Consider the following 20,046-nt stretch of genomic DNA (forward strand, 5'->3'; position numbering starts at 1 on the left):
AGAAGCTGAGACGTGCTCTATCCTCAGAGAGCGGGGCAGAGAGAGGTTCTATCCTCAGAGAGCAGCAGAGATGTGCTCTATCCTCAGAGAGAGGGGCTTAGAGAGAGGGGCAGAGAGAGGTTCTATCCTCAGAGAGAAGCAGAGACATGCTCTATCCTCAGAGAGAGGGGCAGAGAGAGGTTCTATCCTCAGAGAGAAGCAGAGACGTGCTCTATCCTCAGAGAGAGGCAGAGACGTTCTCTATCCTCAGAGAGAGGCAGTGATGTGCTCTATATTCAGAGAGAGGGGCAGAGAGAGGTTCTATCCTCAGAGAGAGGCAGAGATGTGCTCTATCCTCAGAGAGAGGGGCAGAGAGAGGTTCTATCCTCAGAGAGAGGGGCAGAGAGAAGTTCTATCCTCAGAGAGAGGGGCAGAGAGAGGTTCTATCCTCAGAGAGAGGCAGAGATGTGCTCTATCCTCAGAGAGAGGGGCAGAGAGAGGTTCTATCCTCAGAGAGAGGCAGAGATGTGCTCTATCCTCAGAGAGAGGGGCAGAGAGAGGTTCTATCCTCAGAGAGAGGGGCAGAGAGAGTTTCTATCCTCAGAGAGAGGCAGAGACGTGCTCTATCCTCAGAGAGAGGGGCAGAGAGAGGTTCTATCCTCAGAGAGAGGCAGAGACGTGCTCTATCCTCAGAGAGAGGTTCTATCCTCAGGGAGAAGTAGAAAGATTCTCTAGATTCTGAAGCTGGTAGAAAAGTGTTCTAGAGCCAGAGGCTAGTATGAGGTTTTCTAGAGTCAAAGGCCAGTATGAGTTGTTCTAAAGTCGCAGGCCAGTCAGAGTTGTTCTAGAGTCGGAGGTCAGTATGATGTGTTCTTGAGTCAGAGGCCGGTATGAGGTGTTCTAGAGCCAGAGGCTGATAGAGAGATGTTCTAGTATCAGAGGAAGGTAGGGAGGTGTTCTAGATTCAGAGACAAGTATGTGATGTTCTAGAGTTAGAGGCCAGTATGAGGTTTTCTAGAGCCAGGGGCCAATTTAGGGTGACCTAGAGTCAGAGGCCAGTGTGGGGTGTTCTACAGTCAGAGGCCAGTATGAGGTGTTCTAGAGTCAGAGACCAGTATGAGGTGTTCTAGAGTCAGAGGCCAGTATGAGGTGTTCTAGAGTCAGGGGTTAGTATAAGGTGTTCTAGAGCCAGAGGCCAGTATGACGTGCTCTAGAGTTAGAGGCAGGTAGGGAGGTGTTCTAGAGTCAGAGGCCAGTATGAGGTTTTCTAGAGTCAGGGGTCAGTATAAGGTGTTCTCGAGCCAGAGGCCAGTATGACGTGCTCTAGAGTTAGAGGCAGGTAGGGAGGTGTTCTAGAGTCAGAGGCCAGTATGAGGTTTTCTAGAGACCGACGCCAGTATGGGGTGTTCTAGAGTCAGAGACCAGTATGAGGTGTTCTAGAGTCAGAGGCTGGTAGAGAGATGGGCTAGTATCAGAGGAAGGTAGGGAGGTGTTCTAGAGTCAGAGGCCAGTATGACGTGTCTAGAGTCAGAGGCCAGTATGGGGTGTTCTAGAGTCAGAGGCCAGTATGGGGTGTCCTATATTCAGAGGCAGGTAGGGAGGTGTTCTAGAGTTAGAGGCCAGTATGAGGTTTTCTAGAGACAGAGGCCAGTATGGGGGTGTTCTAGAGTCAGAGACCACTATGACGTGCTCTAAAGTTAGAGGCAGGTAGGGAGGTGTTCTTGAGTCAGAGGCCAGTATGAGGTGTTCTAGAGTCGGGGGTGAGTAGTATGAGGTCTTCTAGAGTCAGGGGCCAGTATGAGGTGTTCTAGAGCCAGAGGACAGTAAGACGTGCTCTAGACTTAAAGGCAGGTAGGGAGGTGTTCTAGAGTCAGATGCCAGTATGAGGTTTTCTAGAGACAGAGGCCAGTATGAGGTGTTCTAGAGTCAGAGGCCAGTATGGGGTGTCCTATATTCAGAGGCAGGTAGGGAGGTGTTCTAGAGTTAGAGGCCAGTATGAGGTTTTCTAGAGACAGAGGCCAGTATGGGGGTGTTCTAGAGTCAGAGACCACTATGACGTGCTCTAAAGTTAGAGGCAGGTAGGGAGGTGTTCTTGAGTCAGAGGCCAGTATGAGGTGTTCTAGAGTCGGGGGTGAGTAGTATGTGGTCTTCTAGAGTCAGGGGCCAGTATGAGGTGTTCTAGAGACAGAGGACAGTAAGACGTGCTCTAGACTTAAAGGCAGGTAGGGAGGTGTTCTAGAGTCAGATGCCAGTATGAGGTTTTCTACAGACAGAGGCCATTATGGGGTGTTCTAGAATCAGAGGCCAGTATGAGGTGTTCTAGAGTCAGAGGCTGGTAGAGAGATGATCTAGTATCAGAGAAAGGTAGGGAGTTGTTCTAGAGTCAGAGGCCAGTATGACATGCTCTAAAGTTAGAGGAAGGTAAAGAGGTGTTCTAGAGTCAGAGGCCAGTATGAGGTGTCTAGAGTCAGAGGCCAGTATGGGGTGTCCTGTAGTCAGAGGCAGGTAGGGAGGTGTTCTAGAGTCAGAGGCCAGTATGAGGTTTTCTAGAGTCAGAGGCCAGTATGGGGTGTTCTAGAGTCAGAGGCCAGTATGAGGAGTCTAGAGTCAGAGGCCAGTATGGGGTGTTCTAGAGTCAGAGGCCAGTATGAGGTGTCTAGAGTCAGAGGCCAGTATGAGGTTTTCTAGAGAGAGAGGCCAGTATGGGGGTGTTCTAGAGTCAGAGACCACTATGACGTGCTCTAAAGTTAGAGGCAGGTAGGGAGGTGTTCTTGAGTCAGAGGCCAGTATGAGGTGTTCTAGAGTCGGGGGTGAGTAGTATGAGGTCTTCTAGAGTCAGGGGCCAGTATGAGGTGTTCTAGAGCCAGAGGACAGTAAGACGTGCTCTAGACTTAAAGGCAGGTAGGGAGGTGTTCTAGAGTCAGATGCCAGTATGAGGTTTTCCAGAGACAGAGGCCATTATGGAGTGTTCTAGAATCATAGGCCAGTATGAGGTGTTCTAGAGTCAGAGGCTGGTAGAGAGATGATCTAGTATCAGAGAAAGGTAGGGAGTTGTTCTAGAGTCAGAGACCAGTATGACGTGCTCTAAAGTTAGAGGAAGGTAAAGAGGTGTTCTAGAGTCAGAGGCCAGTATGAGGTGTCTAGAGTCAGAGGCCAGTATGGGGTGTCCTGTAGTCAGAGGCAGGTAGGGAGGTGTTCTAGAGTCAGAGGCCAGCATGAGGTTTTCTAGAGTCAGAGCCAGTATGGGGTGTTCTAGAGTCAGAGGCCAGTATGAGGTGTCTAGAGTCAGAGGCCAGTATGGGGTGTTCTAGAGTCAGAGGCCAGTATGGGGTGTTCTAGAGTCAGAGGCCAGTATGAGGTGTCTAGAGTCAGAGGCCAGTATGGGGTGTTCTAGAGTCAGAGGCCAGTATGGGGTGTCCTATAGTCAGAGGCAGGTAGGGAGGTGTTCTAGAGTCAGAGGCCAGTATGACGTGCTCTAAAGTTAGAGGGAGGTAAAGAGGTGTTCTAGAGTCAGAGGCCAGTATGAGGTGTCTAGAGTCAGAGGCCAGTATGGGGTGTTCTAGAGTCAGAGGCCAGTATGAGGTGTCTAGAGTCAGAGGCCAGTATGGGGTGTTCTAGAGTCAGAGGCCAGTATGGGGTGTCCTATAGTCAGAGGCAGGTAGGGTGGTGCTCTTTAGTCAGAGCCCAGTATGGGGAGTTCTAGAGTCAGAGGCCAGTATGGGGTGTTCTAGACTGAGAGACAGGTAGGGAGGTGCTCTTTAGTCAGAGCCCAGTATGAGGAGTTCTAGAGTCAGAGGCTGGTAGAGAGATGATCTAATATCAGAGGCACGTAGGGAGGCGGAATGCCTCAGTGAGAGACAGAGATGTGTTCTGTGCTCAGAGAGAGGCAGAGAAATGTACTATTCTCAGAAAAAAAGAGATGTGCTCAGGGGTCAGAAGCATCTAGATATGTGTTCCTTTTTCAGACAAAGAGAATTTCTAGAAACAGAGGTGGTAAAGAGGTTTATAGTGTCAAACAGGCTGAGAGGTGTTCCTTGTTACCTCACAGAGAGGCATAGAAGAGTTCTATCCTCAGAGAGATGCAGTGAAGTGTTTAATCCTCAGAGGTAGAGACATTGTCTATCCTCAGAGAGATGCAGATAATTGTTCTATCCTCAGAGAGATGCAGAGAAGTGGTCTATCTTTAGAGAGATGCAGAGAAGTGTTCAATCCTCAGAGAGATGCAGAGAGGTGTTTAATCCTCGGAGAGAGGGAGAGATTTGCTCTATCTCAGAGGCAGAGAATTGGTCTATCCTCCGAGGCAGAGTGGTGGTCTATCCCCAGAGTGAGGCAGAGAGGGGGTCTATCCCAGAGTGAGGCAGAGAGGTGGCCTATGCGAAAAAGGGAGAAAGGTGGTCTATCCTCTAAGGCAGAGAGGTGGTCTATCCTCAGAGGCAGAGAGGTGGCCTATCCTCAGAGTGAGCCAGAGAGGTGGTCTATCCTCAGAGGCAGAGAGGTGGTCTATACTCAGAGTGAGATAGAGAGGTGTTCCATCTCCAGAGTCAGAGAGGTGGTCTATCCTCAGAGGGTGAGAGGTGGTCTATCCTCAGAGTGAGGCAAAGAGGTGGTCTATCCTTAGAGTGAGGCAGAGAGGTGGGCTACCCACAGAGGCAGAGAGGTGGTCTATTCTAAGAGGGTCTGAGGTGGTTTATCCTCAGAGGTAGAGAGGTGGTCTATTCTCAGAGTGAGGCAGAGAAGTGGTCTATCCACAGAGGAAGAGAGGGGGTCTATCCTCAGAGGCAGAGAGGTGGTCTATCCTCAGAGGCAGGGAGATGGTCTATTCGCAGGGGCAGAGAGGTGGTCTATCCTCAGAGAGAGTAAGATAGGCGGTCTATCCACAGAGGCAGAGAGGTGGTCTATCCCCAGAGGCAGCGGGGTGGTCTATCCTCAGAGTCAGGCAGAGAGGTGGTATATCCTCAGAGGCAGAGAGGTGGTCTATCCTTGGAGAGAGAGGTGGTCTATCCTCAGAGTGAGGTAGAGAGGTAGTCAATCCAAGAGGCAGAGATGTGGTCTATCCTCTAAGGCAAAGAGGTGGTCTATCCTCAGAGAGGTGGTCTATCCTCAGAGTGAGGCAGAGAGGTGGTCTATCCAAAGAGGCAGATAGGTGGTCTATCCTCAGAGGCTGAGTTGTGGTCTATCCTCAGTGGCAGAGAGGTGGTCTATCCTCAGAGGCAGAGAGGTGGTCTGAGTGAGGCAGAGAGGTGTTCCATCCACAGAGGCAGAGAGGTGATCTATCCTCAGATGGTGAGAGGTGGTCTATCCTCAGAGTGAGGCAGAGAGGTGTTCCATCCACAGAGGCAGAGAGGTGGTCTATCCTCAGAGGGTGAGAGGTGGTCTATCCTTAGAGTGAGGCAGAGAGGTGGTCTATCCTCAGAGTGAGGCAGAGAGGTGGGCTATCCACAGAGGCAGAGAGGTGGTCTATTTTAAGAGGGTGTGATGTGGTTTATCCTCAGAGGCATAGAGGTGGTCTATCCTCAGATGGTGAGAGGTGGTCTATCCTCAGAGGGAGGCAGAGAGGTGTTCCATCCACAGAGGCAGAGAGGTGGTCTATCCTCAGAGGGTGATAGGTGGTATATCCTTAGAGAGACGCAGAGAGGTGGTCTATCCACAGAGGCAGAGAGGTGGTCTATTCTAAGAGGGTGTGATGTGGTTTATCCTCAGAGGCAGAGAGGTGGTCTATCCTCAGAGTTAGGCAGAGAGGTGGTCTATCCACAGAGGCAGAGAGGTGGTCTATCCTCAGAGGCAGAGAGGTGGTCTATCCTCAGAGGGTGATAGGTGGTCTGTTCTCAGAGTGAGGCAGAGAGGTGTTCCATCTACAGAGTCAGAGAGGTGGTCTATCCTCAGAGGGTGAGAGGTGGTCTATCCTCAGAGTGAGGCAAAGAGGTGGTCTATCCTTAGAGTGAGGCAGAGAGGTGGGCTACCCACAGAGGCAGAGAGGTGGTCTATTCTAAGAGGGTCTGAGGTGGTTTATCCTCAGAGGTAGAGAGGTGGTCTATCCTCAGAGTGAGGCAGAGAAGTGGTCTATCCACAGAGGAAGAGAGGGGGTCTATCCTCAGAGGCAGAGAGGTGGTCTATCCTCAGAGGCAGGGAGATGGTCTATTCGCAGGGGCAGAGAGGTGGTCTATCCTCAGAGAGAGAAAGATAGGCGGTCTATCCACAGATGCAGAGAGGTGGTCTATCCCCAGAGGCAGCGGGGTGGTCTATCCTCAGAGTCAGGCAGAGAGGTGGTATATCCTCAGAGGCAGAGAGGTGGTCTATCCTTGGAGAGAGAGGTGGTCTATCCTCAGAGTGAGGTAGAGAGGTAGTCTATCCAAGAGGCAGAGATGTGGTCTATCCTCTAAGGCAAAGAGGTGGTCTATCCTCAGAGAGGTGGTCTATCCTCAGAGTGAGGCAGAGAGGTGGTCTATCCAAAGAGGCAGATAGGTGGTCTATCCTCAGAGGCTGAGTTGTGGTCTATCCTCAGCGGCAGAGAGGTGGTCTATCCTCAGAGGCAGAGAGGTGGTCTGAGTGAGGCAGAGAGGTGTTCCATCCTCAGAGGCAGAGAGGTGGTCTATCCTCAGATGGTGAGAGGTGGTCTATCCTCAGAGGGAGGCAGAGAGGTGTTCCATCCACAGAGGCAGAGAGGTGGTCTATCCTCAGAGGGTGATAGGTGGTCTATCCTTAGAGAGACGCAGAGAGGTGGTCTATCCACAGAGGCAGAGAGGTGGTCTATTCTAAGAGGGTGTGATGTGGTTTATCCTCAGAGGCAGAGAGGTGGTCTATCCTCAGAGTTAGGCAGAGAGGTGGTCTATCCACAGAGGCAGAGAGGTGGTCTGTCCTCAGAGGCAGAGAGGTGGTCTATCCTCAGAGGGTGATAGGTGGTCTGTTCTCAGAGTGAGGCAGAGTGGTGGTCTATCCTCAAAGTGAGGCAGAGAGGTGGGCTATCCACAGAGGCAGAGAGGTGGTCTATTCTAAGAGGGTGTGAGGTGGTTTATCCTCAGCGGCAGAGAGGTGGTATATCCTCAGAGTGAGGCAGAGAGGTGGTCTATCCACAGAGGCAGAGAGGGGGTCTATCCTCAGAGGCAGAGAGGTGGTCTATCCCCAGAGGCAGCGGGTGGTCTATCCTCAGAGTGAGGCAGAGAGGTGTTGTATCCTCCGAGGCAGAGAGGAGGTCTGTAATCAGAGGGTGAGAGGTGGTCTATTTGCAGAGGCAGAGAGGTGGTCTATCCTCAGAGTGAGGCAGAGAGGTGGTCTATCCACAGAGACAGAGAGGTGGTCTATCCTCAGAGGGTGTGAGGTGGTCTATACTCAAAGGCAGACAGGTGGTTTATCCTCAGAGTGAGGCAGAGAGGTGGTCTATCCAAAGAGCTGGAGGGGTGGCCTATCCTCAGATGGTGAGATGTGGTCCATCATCAGAGGCAGAGAGGTGGTATATCCTCAGAATGAGGCAGAGAGGTGGTCTTTCCCCAGAGGCAGAGAGGTGGTCTATCCTCAGAGACAGAGAGGTTGTCTATCCTCAGAGGCAGAGAGGTTGTCTATCCTCAGAGAGAAATATAAGTGGCTTATCCACAGAGGCAGAGAGGTGGTATATCCTCAGAGGCAGAGAGATGGTCTATCCTCGGAGAGAGAGGCAGAGAGGTGGTATATCCACAGAGGCAGAGAGGTGGTCTATCCCCAGAGGCAGAGAGGTGGTATATCCTCAGAGGCAGAAAGGTGGTCTATCTTCAGAGTGAGGCAGAGAGATTGTCTATCCTCAGAGGCAGATAGGTGGCCTATCCTCAGGGGCAGAGAGTTGGTCTAGCCTCAGAGGCAGAGAGGTGGTCTATCCTCCGAGAGTGAAAGGTGGTCTAATCTCAGAGGCAGAGATGTGGTCTATCCTCAGAATGAGGCAGATAGGTGGTATATCCACAGAGGCAGAGAGGTGGTCTATCGTCAGAGGCAGAGAGGTGGTCTATCCTCTTAGGCAGAGATGTGGTATATCTTCAGAGTGAGGCAGATAGGTGGTCTATCCACAGAGGCAGAGAGGTGGCGATCCTCAGAGATAGAGAGGTGGTCTATCCTCAGAGGTTGAGAGGTGATCTATCCTCAGAGGCAGAGAGGTGGTATATCCTCAGAGGCAGAGCTGGGGTTTATTATCATAGGCAGAGAGGTGGTCTATCCTCAGAGGGTGAGGGGTGGTCTATCCTCAGAGTGAGACAGAGAGGTAGTTTATCCTCAGAGAGAGAAAGATAGGTGGCCTATCCACAGAGGCAGAGATGTGGTATATCCTCAGAGGCAGAGAGATGGTCTATCCTCAGAGAGAGAGAGGCAGAGAGGTGGTATATCCACAGAAGCAGAGAGGTGGTCTATTCTCAGAGGCAGAGAGGTGGTATATCCTCAGAGGCAGAATGGTGGTCTATCTTCAGAGTTAGGCGGAGAGGTGGTCTATCCTCAGAGGCAGATAGGTGGTCTAGCCCCAGAGGCAGGGAGGTGGTATGTCCTCAGAATGAGACAGAGAGGTGGTCTTTCCCCAGAGGCAGAGAGGTGGTCTATCCTCAGAGACAGAGAGGTTGTCTATCCTCAGAGGCAGAGAGGTTGTCTATCCTCAGAGAGAGAAATATAGGTGGCTTATCCACAGAGGCAGATAGGTGGTACATCCTCAGAGGCAGAGAGATGGTCTATCCCCAGAGAGAGAGGCAGGGAGGTGGTATATCCCCAGAGGCAGAGAGGTGGTCTATCCCCAGAGGCAGAGAGGTGGTATATCCTCAGAGGCAGAAAGGTGGTCTATCTTCAGAGTGAGGCAGAGAGGTGGTCTACCACAGAGGCAGATAGGTGGCCTATCCTCAGAGGCAGAGAGTTGGTCTAGCCTCAGAGGCAGAGAGAGAGGTGGTCTATCCTCAGAGGGTGAAAGGTGGTCTAATCTCAGAGGCAGAGAGGTGGTCTATCCTCAGAGGGAGATATGTGGTCTATCCTCAGAATGAGGCAGATAGGTGGTCTATCCTCAGAGGCAGAGAGGTGGTATATCCTCAGAAGCAGAAAGGTGGCCTATCTTCAGAGTGAGGCAGATAGGTGGTTTATCCACAGAGGCAGAGAGGTGGTCTATCCTCAGAGGCAGAGAGGTGGTCTATCCTCAGAGGAAGAGAGGTGGTCTATCCTCAGAGGGTGAGAGGTGATCTATCCTCAGAGGCAGAGAGGTGGTATATCCTCAGAAGCAGAGATGTGGTTTATTCTCATAGGCAGAGAGGTGGTCTATCCTCAGAGGGTGAGAGGTTGTCTATCCTCAGAGTGAGACAAAGAGGTAGTCTATCCTCAGAGAGAGAAAGATAGGTGGCCTATCCACAGAAGCAGAGATGTGGTATATCCTCAGAGGCAGAGAGATGGTCTATCCTCAGAGAGAGAGAGGCAGAGAGGTGGTATATCCACAGAAGCAGAGAGGTGGTCTATCCTCAGAGGCAGAGAGGTGGTATATCCTCAGAGGCAGAATGGTGGTCTATCCTCAGAGGGTGAAAGGTGGTCTAATCTCAGCGGCAGAGAGGTGGTCTATCCTCAGAGGCAGAGAGGTGGTATATCCTCAGAAGAAGAAAGGTGGTCTATCTCCAAAGTGAGGCAGAGAGGCGGTCTATCCTATCCACAGAGGCAGAGAGGTGGTGAATCCTCAGAGGGTGAGAGGTGGTCCATCCTCAGAGGCAGAGAGGAGGTCTATCCTCAGAGGCAGAGAAGTGGTATATCCTCAGAAGAAGAAAGGTGGTCTATCTCCAAAGTGAGGCAGAGAGGTGGTCTATCCACAGAGGCAGAGAGGTGGTGTATCCTCAGAGGGTGAGAGGTGGTCTATCCTCAGAGGCAGAGAGGTGGTCTATCCTCAGAGTGAGACAAAGAGGTAGTCTATCCTCAGAGAGAGAAAGATAGGTGGCCTATCCACAGAGGCAGAGATGTGGTATATCTTTAGAGGCAGAGAGATGGTCTATCCTCAGAGAGAGAGAGGCAGAGAGGTGGTATATCCTCAGAGGCAGAGAGGTGGTCTATCCTCAGAGGCAGAGAGGTGGTATATCTTCAGAGGCAGAATAGTGGTCTATCCTCAGAGGGTGAAAGGTGGTCTAATCTCAGCGGCAGAGAGGTGGTCTATCCTCAGAGGCAGAGAGGTGGTATATCCTCAGAAAAGAAAGGTGGTCTATCTCCAAAGTGAGGCAGAGAGTCGGTCTATCCACAGAGGCAGAGAGGTGGTGTATCCTCAGAGGGTGAGAGGTGGTCCATCCTCAGAGGCAGAGAGGTGGTCTATCCTCAGAGGCAGAGAGGTGGTATATCCTCAGAAGAAGAAAGGTGGTCTATCTCCAAAGTGAGGCAGAGAGGTGGTCTATCCACAGAGGCAGAGAGGTGGTGTATCCTCAGAGGGTGAGAGGTGGTCCATCCTCAGAGGCAGAGAGGTGGTCTATCCTCAGAGGGTAAGAGGTGGCCTTTCCTCAGAGATAGAGAGGTGGTATATTCTCAGAGGCAGAGAGGTGGTCTATCCTCAGAGATAGAGAGGTGGTCTATCCTCAGAGGGTGAAAGGTGGTCTAATCTCAAAGGCAGAGAGGTTGTCTATCCTCAGAGGCAGAGAGGTGGTCTATCCTCAGAGTGAGACACATAGGTAGTCTATCCTCAGAGAGAGAAAGATAGGTGGTCTATCTGCAGAGACAGAGAGGTGGTCTATCATCAGAGGCAGAGATGTGGTCTATCCTCAGAGGCAGAGAGGTGGTCTATCCTCAGAGGCAGAGAGGTGGTCTATCCTCAGTGAGGCAGAGAGGTGGGCTATCCACAGAGGCAGAGAGGTGGGCTATTCTAAGAGGCAGTGGGGTGGTCAATTCTCAGAGTGAGGCAGAGAGGTGGTATATCCGCAGAGGCAGAGAGGTGGTCTATCCTCAGAGGGTGAGATGTGATCTATCCTCAGAGTGAGGCAGAGAGGTGGGCTATCCACAGAGAAAGATAGGTGGTCTATCTGCAGAGACAGAGAGGTGGTCTATCCTCAGAGGCAGAGAGGTGGTCTATCCTCAGAGGCAGAGAGGTGGTCTATCCTCAGAGAGAGAAAGAGATGTGGGCTCTCCTAAGAGGGTGAGAGGTGGTTTATCCTCAGAGTCAGAAAGGTGTTCAATCCTCGGATAGAAGCAGAGAGGTGTTCTAGAAGCAGAGGGAGCCTGGTAAAGATGCATTCCAGAATAAGAGTGAGATAGAGAGGCAGTTTTGCATCGGAGTGGTGGTCGTGCATCAGAGAAAATCAGATAATTTTTCTATCCTCAGAGAAAGTGAGAGAAGTGCTCTATAGTCAGAGACCATCGGAGGCAGGAATTAGTTTGTTTCAGAGGTGGTAAAGTTTCAGAAGTAGACACAAATGTTCTGTAAAGATAAAGTTAGGCACAGAGCCACTCTTACTTTCAGAATGAGGCCGCAAACAGGTTCGTCATCCACAGAGTCAGGCAGAGAGGTGTTCTGTCCTCACAGTCAGGCACAAAGGTGCTCTCTCCTTAGAATCAGGCAGAGAGATGCTCTTAGAGTCAGGTAGAGAGGTGCTGCACCTCAGAGTCAGGCAGAGAGATGCCCTTAGAGTCAGGCAGAGAGGTGCCCTTAGAGTCAGGTAGAGAGGTGCTGCACCTGAGTCAGGCAGATAGATGCCCTTAGAGTCAGGCAGAGAGGTGCCCTTAGAGTCAGGTAGAGAGGTGCTCTTAGAGTGTGGCAGAGAGGCTCTGCTCCTCAGAGTGAGGCAGAGAGGCGTCTTAGAGTGAGGCAGAGAGGCGCTGCTCCTCAGAGTGAGGCAGAGAGGTGCCCTTAGAGTCAGGCAGAGAGATGCTCTTAGAGTCAGGTAGAGAGGTGCTGCTCCTCAGAGTCAGGCAGAGAGGTGCCCTTAGAGTCAGGTAGAGAGGTGCTGCTCCTCAGAGTCAGGCAGAGAGGTGCCCTTAGAGTCAGGTAGAGAGGTGCTCTTAGAGTGTGGCAGAGAGGCTCTGCTCCTCAGATTGAGGCAGAGAGGCTCTGCTCCTCAGAGTGAGGCAGAGAGGCGTCTTAGAGTGAGGCAGAGAGGCACTGCTCCTCAGAGACAGACAGAGAGATGCTATCCCTCCCAGAGCCAGGGAGGTGCTGTTAGATGGAGGAGGGCTGATATTTATTCCCATTTCTCAGTCATCCCCCTGACATGTGGTATAGTCCGTGTGTTAGAATGTGACGTGACACAGAGATCATTTGTTTGAACAAGATCTGCCCCCACCTTAGCCCCTCCCTCTGAAGGTCCTGGTACTGATGCCAAGGTGATGCTTGGGAAGGTGAGAAATGCTCCTGTCTCCTGTAAAGGTCTAAAACTTAGGGAATAGAGGGGACTGAGGGCATGTGAAACAGCATTTACAGCAATGCATTACCCAAACAATGCCTTTACCACACAGCTTAACCATGCATGCCTTTACCACACAGATGCTTTCACCACGAATGGTAAGCAAACTTGAGGTAAGTTTAGCTATATGAATACTAAGGCTAATTTTAAGGTATTTTACAGGTTAGGGTAATTTTAGAGTATGAGGGTGGTAGTAGAAAAGGGTGGTAAGGCTCATTTTAGGGTTTCAAGGTGGCCAGTGGTACAGTGAAGTATAGGTAATTTAGAGTTTAGGGTCAGGTAGTGGTAAAGGGAGGTAAGGGCATATGTAGATCTTATGGTAGTTAGAGGTAAAGGGAGGTTATATTTATTTTAGGGTTTATGGGTGGGTAGTGGTAAAGGGAGATAAAGGTAAATTTGATGTTTGGGTGGGTGTAGTGCTAAAGGGTGTTAAAATTGATTTTACGGATTTGGGGTTAGGTAGTGGCAAAGGCAGGCATGGGTCATTTTAGGTTTTAAGGGTGGATAGTGGTAAAGGGAGTTTAGGAAAAATTGAACAAATATGTTACCAAACAAATGAAAGTTACACACATACACACACACAAACATAATGTTTAACTTTCCTTAAATACACTTAATATTTGGAGAAAAGTTATGTGTTGTACAGGCATCCTCGTGGTATAGGTATGTGTGGCAAAAATTGCATCAAAAAGGAATTTGTAGTAAAGGCATGCGTCGTAATGCCAAACATTCCAAGGTGATGCCCGCTAGCTTGGCTGTAGTGGCTTTCAGCGGTGACAACGTAGGCTGCATTGTTCTTATTCCAAACTCTGACCTGCAGGTTACATGCATATTACCCTTGACTGGATATATGTTACATGCACATTACCCTTGACTGGATATATGTTATATGCACATTACCCTTGACTGGATATATGTTACATGCACATTACCCTTGACTGGATATATGTTACATGCACATTACCCTTGACTGGATATATGTTACATGCACATTACCCTTGACTGGATATATGTTACATGCACATTACCCTGGATATATGTTACATGCACATTACCCTTGACTGGATATATGTTACATGCACATTACCCTTGACTGGATATATGTTACATGCACATTACCCTTGACTGGATATATGTTACATGCACATTACCCTTGACTGGATATATGTTATATGCACATTACCCTTGACTGGATATATGTTACATGCACATTACCCTTGACTGGATATATGTTACATGCACATTACCCTTGACTGGATATATGTTATATGCACATTACCCTTGACTGGATATATGTTACATGCACATTACCCTTGACTGGATATATGTTACATCCACATTACCCTTGACTGGATATATGTTACATGCACATTACCCTTGACTGGATATATGTTACATGCATATTACCCTTGACTGGATATATGTTACATGCACATTACCCTTGACTGGATATATGTTACATGCACATTACCCTTGACTGGATATATGTTACATGCACATTACCCTTGACTGGATATATGTTACATGCATATTACCCTTGACTGGATATATGTTACATGCACATTACCCTTGACTGGATATATGTTACATGCACATTACCCTTGACTGGATATATGTTACATGCACATTACCCTTGACTTGATATATGTTATATGCAGGCTACACCCAGGGACAGGAAGGTTACAAGCAAGAAAACGGCCATGATAAGCTCAAGTTACACGTAGGTTGCATGCTTGTTAAATGAAGGTTTAATGCTGGTTGGGGAATGCACACAATTTGCATGTTCAATTCATGACAGTTACATGCAGGTTACTAATAATTCACATGCATGTTACAAGCAGGATACCCGACGTGTTGGTTACATGCTGACTGAGGTTGCATACACACCACATGCAGTTTACCAGCAGATTAAATGTGGATTGTACTGTTTCCCTGCATACTACCCACACGTTACAAGCAGCTCAAACGCAAGTTAATTGCAGGCTACAAGGAGGCGGCAAGCTGTTTACGCTCTGGTAGCACCTAGGCTGCAAACAGGTTACACGCGGGCTGCAAACAGGAGACATGTGGGTCAGACACAGGAGCCACCGAGGTAAGAAGCCGGTTACATGCAGTCTGCATACAGGAGACAAGTGGGTTACACACAAGTGGCAACTAGGTGGAAAGAAGGTTACATGCAGCTTTAAGCAGAAGACAGGTGGGTCAGTCACGGGTGGCACCGAGGTAAGAAACAGGTTACATGCAGGCTGCAAACAGGACACAGGTGGGTCAGTCACGGGTGGCACCGAGGTAAGAAGCAGGTTTCATGCCGCCTGCAAACAGGAGACAGGTGGGTCAGTCACGGGTGGCACCGAGGTAAGAAGCAGGTTTCATGCCGCCTGCAAACAGGAGACAGGTGGGTCAGTCACTTGTGACACTGAGGTAAAAAGCAGGTTACATGCAGCTGCAAACAGGAGACAGGTGGGTCAGTCACGGGTGGCACCGAGGTAAGAAGCAGGTTACATGCAGCTTTAAGCAGAAGACAGGTGGGTCAGTCACGGGTGGCACTGAGGTAAGAAACAGGTTACATGCAGGCTGCAAACAAGACACAGGTGGGTTAGACACAGCTGGCACCTAGGTAAGAAGCAGGTTACATGCAGCTTCAAACAGGAGACAGGTGAATTAGACACAGGTGACACCTAGGTAAAAATCAGATTACATGCAGCTGCAAACAGGAGACAGGTGGGTTAGACACAGCTGGCACCAAGGAGAGAAGTAGGTTGCATGCACGCTGCAAATAGGAGACAGGTAGGTTAGACACCTGTGGCACCTAAGTAAGAAGCCGGTTACAAGCTGGCTACAAACGGGAGACAGCTGGGTTAGACACATTTGTCACCAAGGTAAGATGCGGTTAAAATGCAGCCTGCAAACAGGAGACTGGTGGGTTAGGCACAGGTGGCACTGAGGATAGAAGCAGGTTACAAGCTGGCTACAAACGGGAGATAGGCGGTTTAGACACAGGTGGCACCTAGGTAAGAATCAGATTACATACAGCTGCAAACAGGAGACAGGTTGGTTAGACACATTTGGCACTTACGCGAGAAGCAGGTTTCATGTAGGCTGCAAACAGGAGACAGGTGAGTTACAGACAAGTGGCACCTAGGTGAGAAGCAGGTTATGTACCAGCTGCATAAGGGAGACAGATGGGCGAGATACAGGGGGTACCTAGGTAAGAAGCAGGTTACATATGGACTGGAAACAGGCTGCAAACAGGAGACAGGTGGGTTAGGCACAGGTGGCACAGAGGATTGAAGCAAGTTACATGCAGCTGCAAACAGGAGACTAGTGTTTTACACACAGGTGGCATCTGGCCATGTACCAGGTTTCATGTACTATGCAAACAGGAGATAGGTGGGTCAGACACAGGTGGCACCTAGGTAAGAAGCAGGTTACATGCAGCTGCAAATAGGAGACAGGTGGGTTAGACACTTGGGGCACCGAGGATAGTAGCAGGTTACATGCAAGGCTGCAAACAGGAGACAGGTGGGTTAGGCACAGGTGGCACAGAGGATTGAAGCAAGTTACATGCAGCTGCAAACAGGAGACAGGTTGGTTAGACACATTTGGCACTTACGCGAGAAGCAGGTTTCATGCAGCTTCAAACAGGAGACAGGTGGGTTAGACACTTGGGGCACCGAGGATAGTAGCAGGTTACATGCAAGGCTGCAAACAGGAGACAGGTGGGTCACACACAGGTGGCAGCGAGGTAAGAAGAAGGTTACATGCAGCTGCAGGGAGGAGACATTTGGGTTAGACCGAGGTTGCACCTAGATAGAATGCATGTTACATGCGGGCTGCAAACAGGAAACAGGTGGGTCAGTCACGGGTGGCACCGAGCTAAGAAACAGGTTACATGCGGGTTGCAAACAGGACACAGGTGGGTTAGACACAGGTATCACCGAGGTAAAAAGCAGGTTACAAGCAGGCTGCAAACAGGAGACAGGTGGGTCAGACGGAGTTGGCACTTAAGTAAGAAGCAGGTTACATGCATGCTGCAAACAGGAGACAAGGGGTTTAGACACAAGTGGCACCTGGGTGAGGAGCAGGTTACATGCATGCTGCAAACAGGAGACAAGGGGTTTAGACACAAGTGGCACCTGGGTGAGGAGCAGGTTACATGCATGCTGCAGACAGGAGACAAAGGGTTTAGACACAAGTGGCACCTGGGTGAGGAGCAGGTTACATGCATGCTGCAGACAGGAGACAAAGGGTTTAGACACAAGTGGCACCTGGGTGAGGAGCAGGTTACATGCATGCTGCAGACAGGAGACAAAGGGTTTAGACACAAGTGGCACCTGGGTGAGGAGCAGGTTACATGCATGCTGCAGACAGGAGACAAAGGGTTTAGACACAAGTGGCACCTGGGTGAGGAGCAGGTTACATGCATGCTGTAAACAGGAGACAAGGGGTTTAGACACAAGTGGCACCTGGGTGAGGAGCAGGTTACATGCAGGCTGCAAACAGGAGACAAGGGGTTTAGACACAAGTGGCACCTGGGTGAGGAGCAGGTTACATGCAGGCTGCAAACAGGAGACAAGGGGTTTACACACAAGTGGCACCTGGGTGAGGAGCAGGTTACATGCAGGCTGCAAAAAGGAGACAGGCAGGTTCCACACAAGTGGTACCTAGGTGAAAAGCAGTTTATGTACCGGCTGTATAAATGAGACAGGTGGGTGAGATACAGTTGGCACCTTGGTAAGAAGCAGGTTACATGCATGCTGCAGACAGGAGACAAAGGGTTTAGACACAAGTGTCACCTAGATGAGAAGCAGGTTACATGCAGGCTGCAAACAGGGGACAGGTGGGTTAGACACAGGTGGCACCTATGCAAGAGTCAGGTTACATGCAGGCTGCAAAGAGGAGACAAGAGGTTTAGGCGCAGTTAGCATCTAGGCAAGAAGAAGGTTACATGCAGGCTGCAAAATGGAGCCAGAAGAGTTACAGGCAAGTGGCACCTAGGCGAGAAGCAGGTTATGTACCGGCTGCATAAAGGCGACAGGTGGGTGAGATATAGGTGGCACTTAGGTAAGAAGCAGGTTACATTGGGACTGGAAACAGGCTGCAAGTTACATGCAGCTGCAAACAGGAGACAAGTGTTTCACACACAGGTGGTGTAGGAGAGTAGGATCTGCTTCACATGGGAACCCCCCACTTTTTGCTGGTGTTTCACTGTTTTTCGACCTTAGTCTGGCTGTGGACCTGCTGATCAGGAACCCCGCCTAGCTGCTTCCTCTCTAAAATAGTTTCCATGTACATTAGGTACATCACTAATTGGATTCTGGAGTGCCTTATACGCCCCTAGTGTATGGTATACTATGTACCTAGGGTATAGGTACCTCAGAGGACTACCAGGGGCTGCAGCATGTATTATGCCACCCCTGGGAAGCACACCCAAATGACACCACAGGTCTGCTACTGCAGCCTGGGTAAGGGTGTGCTTGCACCTCTTACTGTGGTATAGGCTACCTATATCACTACTATTGCACACACATATAAAACCTATAAGTCACTCCTATCGCAGGCCTTAACAATCCTGAAGGCAGAGTGCTTGGTTTTATGTGAGACGGTGCCCCTGCTGTTTGTGGTGCAGCCTGACCATATACTCTTAGTGGATTATAACCTTGCGGTAAATGCTAACTTTGGACTGGTTGCACGGAAACATGTCGTGTTTGGTGTCAAACGCTTTGGAATACTACCACCCGCCAGTTCTGGCGGCAGGGTAGCTTTCCACCCTTCTAGAGGGAGAAACATGTTCACACTGGTCTACCCGGTACAGACTTTCTAAAACCCTGGCATCACAAAATGGATGCCACAGACACAGGTCTGGCCCCCTGCTGCTGACCGAAACTCCGGCTGAGGTGGCCTGGACAATAGGTTTTCTGTCCCAGGGAGGTGTAATCACCTCACCAGACAGGCAGATGTGTATTGGGGCTGGGCGGGAGCACTCTCTGGTGCTTTGAAGTCCTGCACTGGGGGCACACTTGACGTCCCTGTGCATAGTCCAGTTCAAACCGGTTGCAGGGGCTACATGCCCCTGCTCTGGCATAAAACTGGACAAAGGAAATGGGTGTAACCACCCGTCTTTCCAAACCCTCCCATAGGTGGGTCCCTAGAGTATGTCCGACCCCCAAACTTAGTATAAGTATGGGAACCCAGTCCTTGAGACTTTACATTACCCTGGACGAAACTCTGCAACATATATCCTGGACCTTCAACTTTCTATTTTGACTAGAAGACTGAAGAAATCTCCCTTGGGGTCAAGGAGTGACTCCCTGCTTGGCAGGCACCAAAGAAGCAACTGTCTGGTCTGCAACTCTGAAGCTCCCACCGGACCCTGAAGTCTTTGCATCACTAGAGCTAGATTTCCAGCCTTCGCCGAGGCTACCCTGAGTCCACAGCAAAGCTGAGGCCCGTGGCTATTGTGGGTGATGTGGAATCATGACACCGGGACACCATGATCTTTTGCCGGTACATCCTCTTCCTGGTATTCCTCGAAGTTGTGCTTTGGGCTCCGAGTAGCCCCAGCCTAGAGCACAGTCTGCACCGAAGATATCTGGCCTTCACTACACGAGTGACCCATGGGCCACTTTCCAGTGCGACTGCTTGAGGCTCCTTCGCGAGTGTTAGCCCGTTGGCTAGTGGGTCCCCACAAGGCAACCCCTTTCCTGCTTGGGCTTTCCTGATTCCTCCAGATGTGCCCTGACTTACCCTCACTGGGTGAGTCCCCCAGACCTTGCTGGTCTGCACCGACTTCTTTCTTCTATTTGCACTTGACTTGCCGTTGCCAAGGCTTGTTGGGTCCGTTCTGGTTGCCGACACCGCAGCACACAACAGACTTCATGGGACATCTCGAATCCAGCTCCTGGTCTTCGTCTACACCTCCTGGACCTCGTGGCTGAAGAGTCAACACACCCATCAACTCACCTGAAGCACCCAACATCTGTGGGCATTGGACTATCGTGCCCCTGGTCACTGGTAAGTGACCCAGACTCTGTCCCCTCTGCTTTCAGGTTCCTTCCATCTTCAGTACAGGTTTGGATCTCTTCGGACTCTTCTCCTCTTCACGGCAGCAGCACTTCTTTGTCAGCTTCCATTGAAATCGACGCCGCGACCAAACACCATTTGACACCTATGCACCCGGCTTCCCTGGGTGAGGTAACTCGAGTACTCCGGTGCTCCCGTGGGTGTTGGCCCTAGACACCTCTAAGTCCAAAAGGGTTTACCTGTAGTCATCCTCTAAGTGTCCTTAAACTCTTAATTTCCAACCGTGACTTTCCCCTTAGAAGTTAACGGCGATTCGCGGCTGTGTTCTCACACTGCACGCGTCCCCCGTGGGTCCCCTGTGTCACTGCCTTGGGTGGTTCCTTGTGGTAAAAGCACTTCTACTGGGTCTAAGCCTTGCATCTAGTTCAGTTGTGGTTCTTATACCACTTTATTGGTATATGGTTTCGTACGCCCCTAGGGCCCAACATGTAGTTGTGCTTTTACTGTTGAATTCTGACTTGAAACTTAAGTACTTCGAACTCTAGCCTCATAAAGAGACTAGAGGGGTGTGCTTTATATTAAATGCATATATTTTAAATATATACCTGTGTGGTGTCTTTTCATTTGGTAATTCAAGAGATTATAAGGTAAAACAAGCTGCTTTACATTCCTTCAAGACTTAGCCTGAAGGTTGCTC

General features: G+C 50.2%; 1 protein-coding gene across 1 annotated transcript in view; it reads right to left on the reverse strand.

The window, feature by feature from the left end:
- The window catches only part of LOC146863607 (uncharacterized), a 442,187-nt gene extending 430,230 nt beyond the window's left edge, over positions 1-11,957 (reverse strand). Inside the window, exon 1 of the mRNA XM_085627628.1 lies at positions 11,381-11,957. The gene's annotated coding sequence lies outside the window, so the exon portion shown is untranslated. The remainder of the gene's footprint in view (positions 1-11,380) is intronic.
- Between the last annotated feature and the right edge of the window lie 8,089 nt (positions 11,958-20,046).

The sequence above is a fragment of the Triturus cristatus genome, chromosome 2_1 (genome assembly GCF_964204655.1).
Source record: "Triturus cristatus chromosome 2_1, aTriCri1.1, whole genome shotgun sequence".
In the NCBI taxonomy this organism is placed as follows: domain Eukaryota; kingdom Metazoa; phylum Chordata; class Amphibia; order Caudata; family Salamandridae; genus Triturus; species Triturus cristatus.